A 13,754-nucleotide genomic window follows, 5' to 3' on the forward strand; every position below is an offset into this window, starting at 1 on the left:
TAAGAAATATCTTCTTATTAGAGCTGCAGAAATTATTCAGTTCAGAGTGAGTGATTTTCTGTTTTTATTTTATTGTTTAAGTTTTGGTGCATTTATTTGCAAATGGAAGAAACACAAAATAATTGTCAAATCTCCTTCAGTCTGGGGTTCCATGCAAGATCTCACCTCGTGGAGTTTCAATGATCATGAGAACGGTGACGAATCTTGTCAATGACCTCAAGGCAGATGGGACCATAGTCACCAAGAAAACAATTAGTGAAACACTATGCCGTGAAGGAAATGTACAGGCCTGTCTGAAGTTTGCCAATGAACATCTGAATGATTCAGAAGAGAACTTGGTTAAAGTGTTGTGGTCAGATGAGACCAAAATCAAGCTCTTTAGCATCAACTCAACTCGTTTGGAGGAGGAGTAATGCTGCCTATGACCCCAAGAACCTCATCCAAACTGTCAAACATGGAGATGGAAACATTATGCTTTGGGGGTGTTCTTCTGCTAAGGGGACAGGACAACTGCACCGCATCAAAGGGACGATGGACGGGACAATGGACAGGACTATGTACCGTCAAATCTTGGGTTAGAACCTTCTTCCCTCAGCCAGGGCATTGAAAATGGGTTGTGGATGAGTTTTTTGTTGTTATTCTGTCTCTTACTGTTAACATGCGATTTATTTTCTCAGCTGTTTACCTTCACTGACATAAACATCTGTTTTCGTAACTCATGAGTGTTTTTAACATAAGCTTGTGTGTATTTGACAGTTTAGCTGTAATTTAAAAAAGAATGGCAGCACACCTGTTGCCAACATAGATTCTAATAAAAAAACAGCATATTAGAATGATTTCTGAAGGATCATGTGACACTTAAGACTGGAGTAATGGCTGATGAAACTTTTGTAATAACATTTCTCAATATTACAGTTTTTTTCTGGGTTTAAAAAAAAAACATTACAGGTCTTACTGATCCCAAACTTTTGAACAACAGTGTGTATCTTCACAGTACGCTTTAGAATTTGCTTGCTATAATAAAACTGCATAGGCCACTCAAAGAAACCAGTGTTTCTAAAGAAGGCCAGTGGTAACAATGGATAAAAGACACATAAGATTCAAACTATTTTCTTTAAGTGGGTATACTGTATCACTGTACTGCAGTTTCACAGCCCTTTATATGATGGATTATCCCATAAGTATTAATACATTTGCACCATGTTATGAATTCTTTATATACTACTATTTTAAAGATATTACAATCTATAAAGAGCAACCAGAAAGTTTCTTTCTTTGCAAAGAAAAAAAAAATGGAAATGATCTAAATAATTATAACTTAAAAATGCCAAGTGGCTTATCCATGCATTATTCAAATGTACTCAATGAATTCAAGCTCATCTAACTTATTATGTTTGCGTTCAAGTAATAAATAATTTATCAGACACTTAAATCCCTAGTGTCCTATCTATACAGTTCACTTATTGGCTCAGTTCTTTCAGTCAGCAATTTTCTAATTATGAGCCACACGTATTACCCACTTCACCACTCTTACATTGCACAGCCACTTGCAGGGGGCAGGACAGGTTGTGACATTTAATGTACAGATCAGGACAAAATTACATGATTTTCTAAGTGCTTTAACTCAACACTGAAAGTGGCTTTTACAAAGTAAATCTGATGAGACCCTTTTTAATAAAATCAAAAGCAAGAAGTAACAGTTTCCTCCCAAAGCACACATTTATACTACTGATATTTCATTATGAGAAATATCAAACCACTGATATTTCCCTTTTTGAATCGGAATGCCTTTAAAGAGGTTCAAAGATTCAACAAAACCCTGTTTGACGTCACATAAAAGTGCAGTTTAAATATATAAAAGACACATCAAGGCATGTTAAGCACTAAAATACAAAAGATTCTCCCCAATCTGAGAGAGCTTCTGTTCATCATAAATATTTAAATGAGATGTTACACTCTTTTTCTAACTATTACATTAAGTTAAGTAATACTAGCTTTGTTCAACACACTCTAAAATATTCAGAGCTTAAGTCATTTTCATATAATACAACTGTCATTTGTCTTGTGAAAATGCTGATGGTCTCTTTCTCAGCGGAAAGGGTTGTGCGAAGTTTCCAGAGGGAAGCTATTAGACAAAGTAGTGGATCTTAACTCCATCCTCGTGATACAGTGACACAATGTTTTGTTCCTGACAATGCCTCACCCGATTCATCTACAACTCTGGCACTTCATTAATCCAGTTAGCTGGGTTTTGTGGGGGAACAAACTGTTCTGTCTGCAATGTCAAGACGAGAGTTAAGAGACACTAAATTATAGGCAAAGAGGGGTTATCCATGTGACACGCAGAGTGATATTTAACTTTTAAAGTGATGGTAGGAAACAACATGTTGATCAGTGAGAAACTTCAAGTGACAGACTTGGTATTTGGTGACCGTTTGGCAATATCACAACACACTAATGTGACGTGTACGTACACATGCACACAAGTCCACAGGCAGCTGGCATTTAGTATCAACAACTATCCAATGTGGCCGTCTCTCAGTAGCGAGTGTGGCGTAATACAATAAATTGCTGGTATTTATTTCCCTCACACCTCTTCACCTCATCTGTCTGAACCTTTCCAGCTCAAATGCCATCACAGCAAGTGCACGCAAACCCTCTTGTCACTGTCTTTTCATTTTCTTGTTTACAAAGGGTATGGATATATAATCTATGAACCAGTGCTTGGAGAAGTGTCATTAGTCATTATATTTGAATTTGCACTACATGTGGGCAAGGGGTCTTTGTCTACTTCAACTTCGTCAGTGTCTTTATGTGAACTGGAACCATTGAAAACATTTCACATCAACATCTCAATACAGGCTGAGTTGCTGGGGTCAAGCCTCTTAAAATTTTGAAATGATATAAAGAAGATATGAAAGGCTTTTCAAAAGCAAAGCTGCACATTTAGATACTTCATACATATCTAACATGTGCTTGAATCTTGAATAGGCTGGAGCATTCCTGAAAGATGTGTAAATCGCCTTTATTTCTGTTATGTCAAGCTTATTTTCTCTGCAGATTTGTATACACCCATAGGCCATGGCTGTCTTTACCTGTGATCATCCAAGGTTATATGGGTAGACAGGGCTGAGAGCTGGATGTGCTGTTTAGAGTCACTCAATTAGGTAATATTTCACCAATAGTGAAAAGCAGAAAGAGCCATGGAAACAAAGCATATACAGTGCCTTTCGAAGGTATTCAAACCCCTTCATTTTTTTCATGTTTTGTTATGTTGCAGTCTTACGTTAAACTGCTTTTAAATAACTTTTTTTTCAACATCAATCTACACTCCATACACCATATTGGCAAAGCAAAAAACATGTTTGTAACAAGTTAGCACACTTATTAGAAATAAATATCTGAAATGATTCCATTGAATAAGTATTCATTTGAAAGAACAGTTGAAATTTAGCTTGGGACCATTCATATCGCTTGTAGATGTTACTGAACTTCAAGTGGAATTATTCATAATGGAAGAAGTTTGGAACAACTAGGACTCTTCCTAGAGCTGGCCTCATGGCAAAATAAGCAATTGATGGAGAAAGTCTTGCTAGAATGGTGACCAAGAACCTGATGGTCACTCTAGTTGAGCTCCATGATCATATATGCAGATAGGAGAAGTTCTTACAGAAGAACAAACATCACTGTAACATTTCACTGATCTGGGCTTTATGGTGGTGTGACAGGACTTAATCCTCTCCTCAGTGAAAACACATGAAAACACATTTGGAATTTGCAAAAAAAGCACCTAAAAGACCCTCAGACTGTGAGAAACAAGATTCTCTGATCTGATGAACCTCAATTCCAAGCATCATGTTTTAAGGAAACCAGGCACTGCTCATCACCTGATGAGTAGAAACCCACCAGTGAAGTATGGTGGTAGCAACTTCATGCTGTGGGACTGTTTTCAGAGGCAAAGACTGAGGGACTCTCAATGCACCAAAATATTGAGATAGCCTTGCTGAAAACCCAGTCCAGAGGATTCAGAACCTCAGACTGGGTAGAAGGTTCACCTTCCAACAGGGCAATGACCCTAAACACACAGCAAGAGTGGCTTATAGACAACTTGTGAATGTCCTTAAGTGACCCTGCCACAGCCTGGGCTTGAACCAAATCAAACATTTCTGGATAAACCTGAAAATGCCTGCCAGACCCCATCCAAGCTGACAGAGCTGTGATGTGATGTGCAAACCTTGTTGCATCACACCCCAAAAAACTTGAGGCTGTAAAGGTGCTTCAACTAAGTACTGAGTTAAGGGTATGAATACTTATGCAATGTACTTATTTTTTTTTTTTAAATAAATGTATCAAGTTGTAACAATTTAGTTTTTGCTTTGTCATTATGGTGCATGGAGTGCAGACTGATGTGAAAAACAGTTTAACATAAGACAGCAATGTAAAATGTGAAAAAAGATTGAAGGGCAAGCACTATATATATATATATACACACACACACACACACACACACACACACACGTTGGGTTTACATGTTTTATGGGGACATTCCATAGGCGTAATGGTTTTTATACTGTACAAACCGTATTTTCTATGGCCCTACACCTACCCTACACCTAAACCTAGCCCTCACAGGAGATTGTGCATACTTTTACTTCCTCAAAAAAACTAATTGTGCATGATTTATAAGCCTGTTTCCTCATGGGGACCTGAGAAATGTCCCCACAAGATCAAAATCTACTGGTATTACTATCCTTGTGGGGACATTTGGTCCCCACAACGTGATGAATACCAGGTACACACACACACACACACACACACGTACATACATACATACAAACTCAAACTGTAAAATTTTCAAGGATTGTTCACTGAGAATTGTTACAAACTTGATGAACATGAAATGTAATTTATGAGGAGATATGTAACATGAGGAGTAGAATTACATTTACCTCCAGATGGTAATTAATCTACACAGAATGACACTAAACCCTAAACTGAGCTATAAATTAATTGAATCAGCTGGATTGTGTCAGATTTACTGAATAGACAGTGCAGTCGCTATGTGTGCGTAGAGCCCAACAAACGCCTTTAAACAACACAAGAGCAGTTTACTGAAGTAGTTTATATTGATTTAAAGGGATAGTTTACCCAAAAATGAAAATTGCCCCATGATTTACTCACACTCAAGCCATTCTAGGTGTAAATGACTTTCTTCTTTCAGACGAATACAAGTTATCTTTAAAAATGTCCTGGCTCCTACAACCTTTATAATGAATGGGGCTAAAGATTTTGAAGCCCAAAAAACTTAATCTATACATCAAGCAAGTGATCTATGCGGCTTTGGGGGGTTAATAAAGGCCTTCTGAAGCAAATCAATGCATTTGTGTAATACAAATATCCATATTTAAAACTTTATATACTGTAATCTCTAGATTCCACTAACTGTTGTATGTGCATTAATGAGAGAGTGGAGTGGTGTGGAGCACTTTTTATGATGGATGGACAGTTTTTTGGGCTTCAAAATCTTAAACCCCATTCACTGCCATTATAAAGCTTGGAAGAGCCAATACATTTTTTTAATATAACTCTGATTGTATTTGTCTGACAGAAGAAAGTCATATACACCCAGGATGGGTTGAGGGTAAGTAAATCATGGGGTAATTGTCATTTTTGGGTGAACAGCTATATTACAAAGATCATTCTGAAAAATAGGTTTAAATGCGTTTTCTGCCGAGTTCAATTTAGCACAAGCTGAAAAAGAGCCAGCACCAAAACACACACCTACGCTCCCAGTACACAAAACCACTTTGCTAGGGCAAAGCAGTGTAAATACTGTAACCTAATAACATGGATGCAAAAATAAACACAAGCTGCTTTCACGTGCAGAGTGAAATAGACCTTAGTGTAAAACTGTTGAGAGACTGCTGAAAGAAAATCTAAAGGTCAAATCGTTGTAAGCATTTATTTTTAATGTGTGAGTAAAGTGACTCATATTCATGTGAGTTTGGTGTCTGGAGCCCAGCATAGCTCAGTTCAGAAGCTTCAGTCATCAATGGCCGTGCCTCAAAATAATCTTATTTTAGCATTTACACAGGCGGAAACCTCATAGGGACCTCTTTCATTTGCGGATGGACATTGTTTGCTATGAAAGGATCGCAACATTGATCCAGATGAAAGAAATGAATGAGTCTCGATTGAGAAGTTGCCCCGGCTCTGAGACACACAGCTACCAGCAGTGACAGGCAATAGGAGCTTGTTTCAGATGCATTATCCCCTTTAGAGCATGGGGCGTTTCACAAGTACACACACACATTGAGGAATACCGCTGCATGATTTATAAAGGGGCAGATGTGGTTGTTTTCTCCTCTTCCCCTAAAAGCACGATTCCTCTGCGGGTGTCAGCGGAAGCTCAGCAAAGACACCCAGAAAAACACACTCTTTCACAACGTGCACACACATGGTCCATATAATATTATATTATTAAATACAAATTTCTATAGGTGGCAATTCAAAGATTGATTATTTATATAATGTTTCTGGAAATACACCATATGTTGTTTTTGTGAACATCTTACAATGCTGAATGGTGCACAGGCCCTAAACACACAAATGTATGCACACCCACAATCAAAATATCTACAATGATAACCAGTATTACAGTAATCCATTAATGCTGCAGAATACTGCTGTGAATAATTTATGAGACCCTTATCAATGCCAAATATATGGAAAACATGTACCTTTGCCTTTGTGTTGTTAGATTTCAGGAAGTAGTGTAACAGAGACACGAAGAACAAAAGACACATTATTGGATCACATCTCTGTGAGTTCAAAAAAACTGAACTGCTACAAACAGAAACAGGACACAAACTGTGAACCTTGAATCTTTCGAATACGTAAGTACTGAAGCACTTAAGTTTAAATCGGAAATCAAAGGTTTTGAAGGTTGTGTTTTCTGATCATGTGTTACATTCAGTGTTCAAAACAAATAAACAACGGCGACCCTAATTAAACTACTGTAACGGCTGGACAAAACCGAATCAAAAGAACATTTTTTGGAGTTTGTCCCTGAAGGACTTTCAACCCGGAAGAACGTGAATGCAACATCTTCAAACTGTTGAACCATTAAGGCTTTCATCTGAGCCTGCATCCAGACCCTAATTTAATGGCCAAGGGAATGCAAGTATTGTATATTTAACTAAATGAAACAGAGGTTTAGTATAAGCTGTGGACCCCTTGTGATGGCTCTGTGCAGATGGTTGAATGACTTTTTTCATAGCTTCATTCCATGTTTCTCTCATGGTTTCGTTCATTCACTCTCACTTGCCCTTCCCCCATGTACAGTCATGGGCAAAAATTACCCTACATTTCTTCCAGAAAATTGCTGCAATTACAAATGCTTTAGTATTCTCATGTTTATAACACAAAAAACAGAGATAAATATAGCTGCAAGCAGCCATTACCGGGGTTCAAGCGATTTAAGGCATTTAAGCACGTATGAAAAAAGACATTATTTAGCAAGCTTGTAACCACCTAAATCAATTATTTAAAAAAAGCATTTTTGGTAATTTACCATAGAAATATTATGTTTTTAACGGTTATGACTGTTATAGCGCCAGCTGACATCTGATCTCCTTAAAACTTTGCATGCTTGTTTAGAATCATCTGTCGCATGTGCTCAGCAGGTTTCGTAAAGTTTTGATTTTCCTTTAGGCTTACAGGATTTAAGATAAATTCAGACAGGCCCCTTTTCTAAACGACTGCATTATAGCTTTCCAAAGGGAAAATGTCAACATTTTTTATAATTATTGACCTGCAGAGTCCAGAGAATTGTACTGCAGTGGGTTTTTTTCCAGATTGAACGAAAAAACCTAGAGTTCTGTTGTATGATATGAATATCGCGTGAATGTGCGAAAAACTGTGCAATGTACAACTATTTACGTCCTTGAAAAATGTGATATTTTCTCACAGACCTTTGAGACCGTGAGACAAACAGGCCCACAGAGTTTCGTTCTGATCAGCCTCCATTAACTTAAAAGTGGCCACACCCCTTTTGAATGCTTTGGCATCCCTTTGCAATGGTAAATCGAAAGTACAGCTTTTTTTTTAAATAATTATTGATAGCCGCTCTCCAGACAATCTTCCTGCACTGGTTTGGTTCCGATCATGCGAAAAATCTATGACTAGTTTGTGAAAGTAGGTTTTTCAAAAAATGCAAAATACCCAAAATTTTCACAGGCTCACGATTGAATCTGTGACATGCATTCTGTCCGGCGTAAGCAAAGGGTTTTAACGCCATAAGACCCTTGAGTTTGCGGCTGACAGTTTAGGAGTTACAAGCAATTTCGTACTTGTGTTCGCTGTAGAGGGAGACATTGTAGAGGTTGTGGGTACTACAATCCCTCCAAGTTTCAAGTCTCTACGACTTATGGTTTGGTCTGCACAATCAGTTTTATGTGGGGATTGCTGATATTTGGCCATTCTAACAATTACAATAGAGTTTCAGCGCTATGAGCTTGAACCTCTAAAAGGCCAAATCTGAGACATTCTACACAGGACTACACAACATTTTTGACACCCTTAAAGGAACACTCCACTTTTTTTGGAAATAGGCTCATTCTCCAACTCCCCCCGAGTTAATAAGTTGAGTTTTACCGTTTTGAAATCCATTCAGCCGTTCTCCTGTTCTGGCGATATCACTTTTAGCATAGCTTAGCATAGATCATTGAATCCTATTAGACCAATAGAATCACGTTCAAAAATGACCAACGAGTTTCGATATTTGTCCTATTTAAAACTTGACTCTTCTGTAGTAATATCGTGTACTAAGACCGGCGGAAATGCAAAGCTTCAATTTTCTAGGCTGATAAGTTTAGGAACTACACTCCCATTCCGGCGTAATAGTCAAGGAAGTTTGCTGCCGTAATAAGGCTGAAGCAGGAGCAGTAATACCACGCAGCACATGTGCAAATGCTAAACTAGCTGGGAACTCATTTCTGATAATACTCCGCCTGCTCTGGCCATATTACGGCAGCAAACTTCCCTGACTATTACGCCGGAATGGAAGTGTAGTTCCTAATCTTATCAGCCTAGAAACTCGCAGCTTTGCATTTCCACCGGTCTTAGTACATGATATAACTACAGAAGAGTCAAGTTTTAAATACAACAAATATGGAAACTCGTTGGTCATTTTTGAACGCGATGCTATTGGTCTAATAGGATTCAATGATCTATGCTAAGCTATGCTAAAAGTGATATCGCCAGAACAGGAGAACGGCTGAATGGATTTCAAAATGGTAAAACTCAATTTATTAACTCGGGGGGAGGTGGAGAATGAGCCTATTTCCAAAAAAAGTGGAGTGTTCCTTTAACTAAATATTTGGTAGCCAAAAAAAAAAAAAATAACTGACATAAATCACTTCCTATAACCATCAATGAGTTTCTTACAGCTCTCTACTGGAATTTTGGACCACTCTTGTGCAAACTGCACCAGGTCTTTCAGATTAGAAGGGTTTCTTCTCCCAACTGCTGTTTTGAGATCTCTCCACAGGTGCTCTATGGAATATAGATATGAACTCACTGCTGGTCACTTCAGAACTCTCCAGTGCTTTGTCTTAAACCATTTTTGGGTGCTTTCTGAAACATGCTTAGGGTCATTGTCTGGCTGTAAGACCCATGATCTCTGACGGAGTCCCAGCTTTCTGACACTGGGCCCTAAATTCCTTGGTAGTCTTCGGATTTCATAATGCCATGCACACAGTCAAGACATCCAGTGCCTGAGGCAGCAAAGCAACCCCAAAATACCAGTGAACCCCCACGATGTTTGACTGACTTTTCGGGGTCCTTCTGGGTCTCCTACCATAGCGTCTGTTTTCATTCAGATAGTGACGGATAGTGCGAGCTGGCACTGTTGCACCCTGCCTCTGCAGATCAGCTTGAACTTGTTTGGAAGTTGGCCGAAGTTCTTTATCCCTCATCTTTCATCAATTTTTCTCTTTCGTCCATGTCCAGGGATATTAGCTACAGTGCCATGGGCTGTAAACTTCTTGATAATTGTTGCGCACAGTGGACAACTTGTAGCCTTGAGACAGTCCATGCTTTTCCACAATTTTGGTTCTCAAATCCTCAATTCTTTACTCTTCGATATTTTCTCCATGCTCAGTGTGGTACACATAGACACACAACACAAAGGTTAACTCAACTTCTCCCCATTTTAACTGGTTGCAAGTGTTATTTCTATATTGCCAGGACCTGTGAATTATTACAGGTGAGTTTAATTATAAATTAAAGAAGCATCACATGCTTGAGATACAATTATTTCCGAAGATTCTGAAAAGGTGCCAATATTTTTGTCCAGTATTTTTGTGGCCTTTTTTCTCAGCTTTTTTTGTGCTGTTCCAATGCAAACAAAAGAAATAAACTCGAGAATACCAAAGCATTTGTAATTGCAACAATTGTCTAGGAGAATTAGTACATTATCTGACAGAAATGCAGGGGTGCCAATATTTTTAGTATATTCACTGAGGTCTGATTATGATGCATGCAGATAATGTCCCTGTAACAAACCGATCTTGCCACATGCATTAGTACCATATAAAAAGTTATTTTCAATGACCACAAAAATAACATTTCTTAAAGAGATATGAAATTATATTGAATTTTTGCTGTATGAACAGATATTACTTCTGCTACAGTTACTGTCTGGCAGCTGATATAAATAATCATAGTTAATTAATATTAATGGTAATTATGTATATACATTTCCTTTTGAGCTAATTTGCTATGCTACATTTTCAGTAGTGTCACAGTATCTCAGTGTGGCAGAAAAATATGGCTTAGATTGAATTATGAATACAAATCACTGGGTAGTTATCTATTTAAAAAATATATTGCCCCTTCATCATATTTCCTTGTTACACAAAAATGTTAAAAGTGAAGTCAGTGCAACAACCGGACAACCTCAAATCCAGCAGACTGTGCTTTTATTAAAATCCCCAGGACGAAACCATAAATTATTGACATTAGGTTTTATATAGAGCATTTTAGACTATTAGCGTAAAAGGCTTTAAGGCAACCTCAATGGAAGAGCTTTAAAAAAAGAAAGTCCTTTTTGCACAAGCAACAATTTCCTGTTGATTAAACAAGCTTAAATGGACTGTTTAAGTAGTACCTCTGAATATTTCAAAAGGTACTCTACTATTAAAACAGCATTAATGTGTCTCCACACTATGTTTTTTTTATAATAAACGAAATAACAAGGTATTTTTAGCTGTGACATCACAATTCTTGTATAGAGGCATGTAAGATATTTTATTACAATGTTGCTTTACAAGAACAAAATCTGTAAATAATATAAAAGGGCAGGGAAGGGGCAGCAAATAATGATTCTCTATATCTGTAAATCAGCACAAATCAGACAATGTTGTCTGACCTACTGTTTCTAAACAAGAGAACTAAAGGATTGTCATATTTTGAGAAGTTTTTTTTTTCTGCAAGAGCGGTACTTGCAAAAGTCACCACTACTATGCTAGTGTGTTGTAAGTGGCTGCCAGGGTATTGTCATGCGGTTACAAAGGTGATTGTTTTCTAGAATGATACATTGTGGTGGCTAGGGTTGGTACTAGGTGGCTGATTACTGGCCCAAGTTAAAAGCCAGCCTTACATAACTATGATATTTTGGTCTCCGATATTGCTCTTTTTGTCTGTTTTAAAAATTCACAAGCCAAAGTTTTTTTTCTATAACAGCACTTGTGAAAATTTTTACTTTAGCCTACTTTTAAAAAGAGTACTTACTAAACAGATTAAAAGAATATACAAACTTAACTCTACATTTTGAAAGACCAAACTGAATGTAATGTTTTCGAACACTTAACTGCATGTTATCGCATGTTGTATTATAGTTCAAATTTATATTAAATATAGTTAGCTTTAGAGTCCTTCGACCCACTTAAGTAGAACTTTAGTACATATGTATATGGAATTTCAGAATTACTTTAATATGTGGATGTGGAAGTATGGTTTCTGTTTAAAGTACTGAAAATAATTTATGGTAAACTAACTCAGACTTAAACATGCACACTGCCGCTTATGCTCAAAGTTTCATTTATTTGATCAAAAATACAGAAAAAGTAATATTATGAAATATTATTGCAATTTATATTTTATTATACTTTAAAATATAATTTATTTCTGTGATGCAAATCTGATTTCGATCCTTCAGAAATCATTCTAATATGCTGGTTTATTACCAATGCTGGAAAAAGTTGTGCTGCTAAATATTTTTTTGCAACCTGTGATATTTTTTCAGGATTCTTTAATAAATTCAAAGTTTAAAAGAAAAACATTTATTTAAAATATACATATTCTCTAACAATATAAGTCTTTAATAATAGCATTAATTTCTTTTAAAGAAAGAAAGAAAAAGATGACTGACCCCAAACTTTGAACATTAGTCTATATTTTCACAAAAGATTTATATTTGAATTAAACTGCAAAATAATATCAAAATATATGTTTTCAAAAACACACACACACACACACACACACACACACACACACACACAAATGTTTCCACTCACAGGAATAAATTATATTTTAAACTATATTAAAATAGAAAAGCTCTATTTTAAATGGCAATAATATATCACTGTTTTTTCTGTATTTTTGGTCAAATAAATAGAGCCTTCATCAGCAGAAAAGTCTTTAAAAAACATTAAAAATCTTACTGATTTTTCAACAGCAGTGCATATTATGTACTTAAATGTGTAACATTTTTAATGAGGAAGATGCTATTTAGTACTTTTAAAATGTATTAAATGTAATATCGAATAACAAATACATTGTTACAGTATTTATAATCTAGTCCTTTACATGTGCTTTAGTATATTAATTAACACATTAAAATATTAATGAAACAGTTATCAAATTTATTTAAAATGTTTAATTTGACATTATTACAATGTACACTTTTAAAAAAGTGTACTTACTATGTTATAAAACATAGTCATGAAAGTGTACTCTCTTTAATTCATTTATGTAGTCCTTTATTTCAAAAATATCATACTGGAAATCCTTTTAAGAGTTAAAGAATGGTACACTACTAGTGCAAATTAAATGCAATTATGCATACATATTTTTCACAAAGGAACGCATTTTAACTATACATCATCTGCTACCATGGTTTATTTCGATTTTCTCCAAAAGTCACCACAGTACTGGCAGCTCAGGAAAGTTTCCAGATTCTCATCCACTTTGCTAAAGTTACTTTCTGCGCAAAGAATAATAAGGCATCTGTTTATTATCATAACAGACGTTCTTTAAACTTTCAAACAGTCATCACATTTACTTTTAAGATACTTAGAACTGCATTAAACCATTTTCAACTATCAGAGTCTAATTCTAAAACACAGCTTGCTTATTTCCAGTGCTCATAAACACACACACACACACAGAGTGGTATCGGGGAAAACAGGCTGAGGACCAAAGCGGGCTACCACAGCTTGAGACAGATGTCCCTAGGGATACAAGATAGAGACGAGCTGAAAAAAAAGAAGGAGGAAAAAAACAAGCTCCTACAGTGGAACATGTGCTCCAGATGCTTGTGTTACTCCACCAAGAGTCCAGCTTAATGTAGGGCCCTTTTCTGGCCCCGTCTCTAGAGAGAACTTCTGTCTAACCACCAACGGCCCTCTCCAGATGCTTAGAAGAGAACAGCATGAGCACAATGGGTGCCAGACAGACGATGGGGAAACATA

At 36.6% G+C, this 13,754-nt stretch overlaps 1 protein-coding gene across 1 annotated transcript in view; it reads right to left on the bottom strand.

The window, feature by feature from the left end:
• The window catches only part of arap2 (ArfGAP with RhoGAP domain, ankyrin repeat and PH domain 2), a 121,093-nt gene that overhangs the window by 61,432 nt on the left and 45,907 nt on the right, over window positions 1–13,754 (bottom strand). The gene's annotated exons all lie outside the window — the stretch shown is intronic.

The sequence above is a fragment of the Garra rufa genome, chromosome 3, assembly GCF_049309525.1.
Source record: "Garra rufa chromosome 3, GarRuf1.0, whole genome shotgun sequence".
NCBI classification, from domain to species: domain Eukaryota; kingdom Metazoa; phylum Chordata; class Actinopteri; order Cypriniformes; family Cyprinidae; genus Garra; species Garra rufa.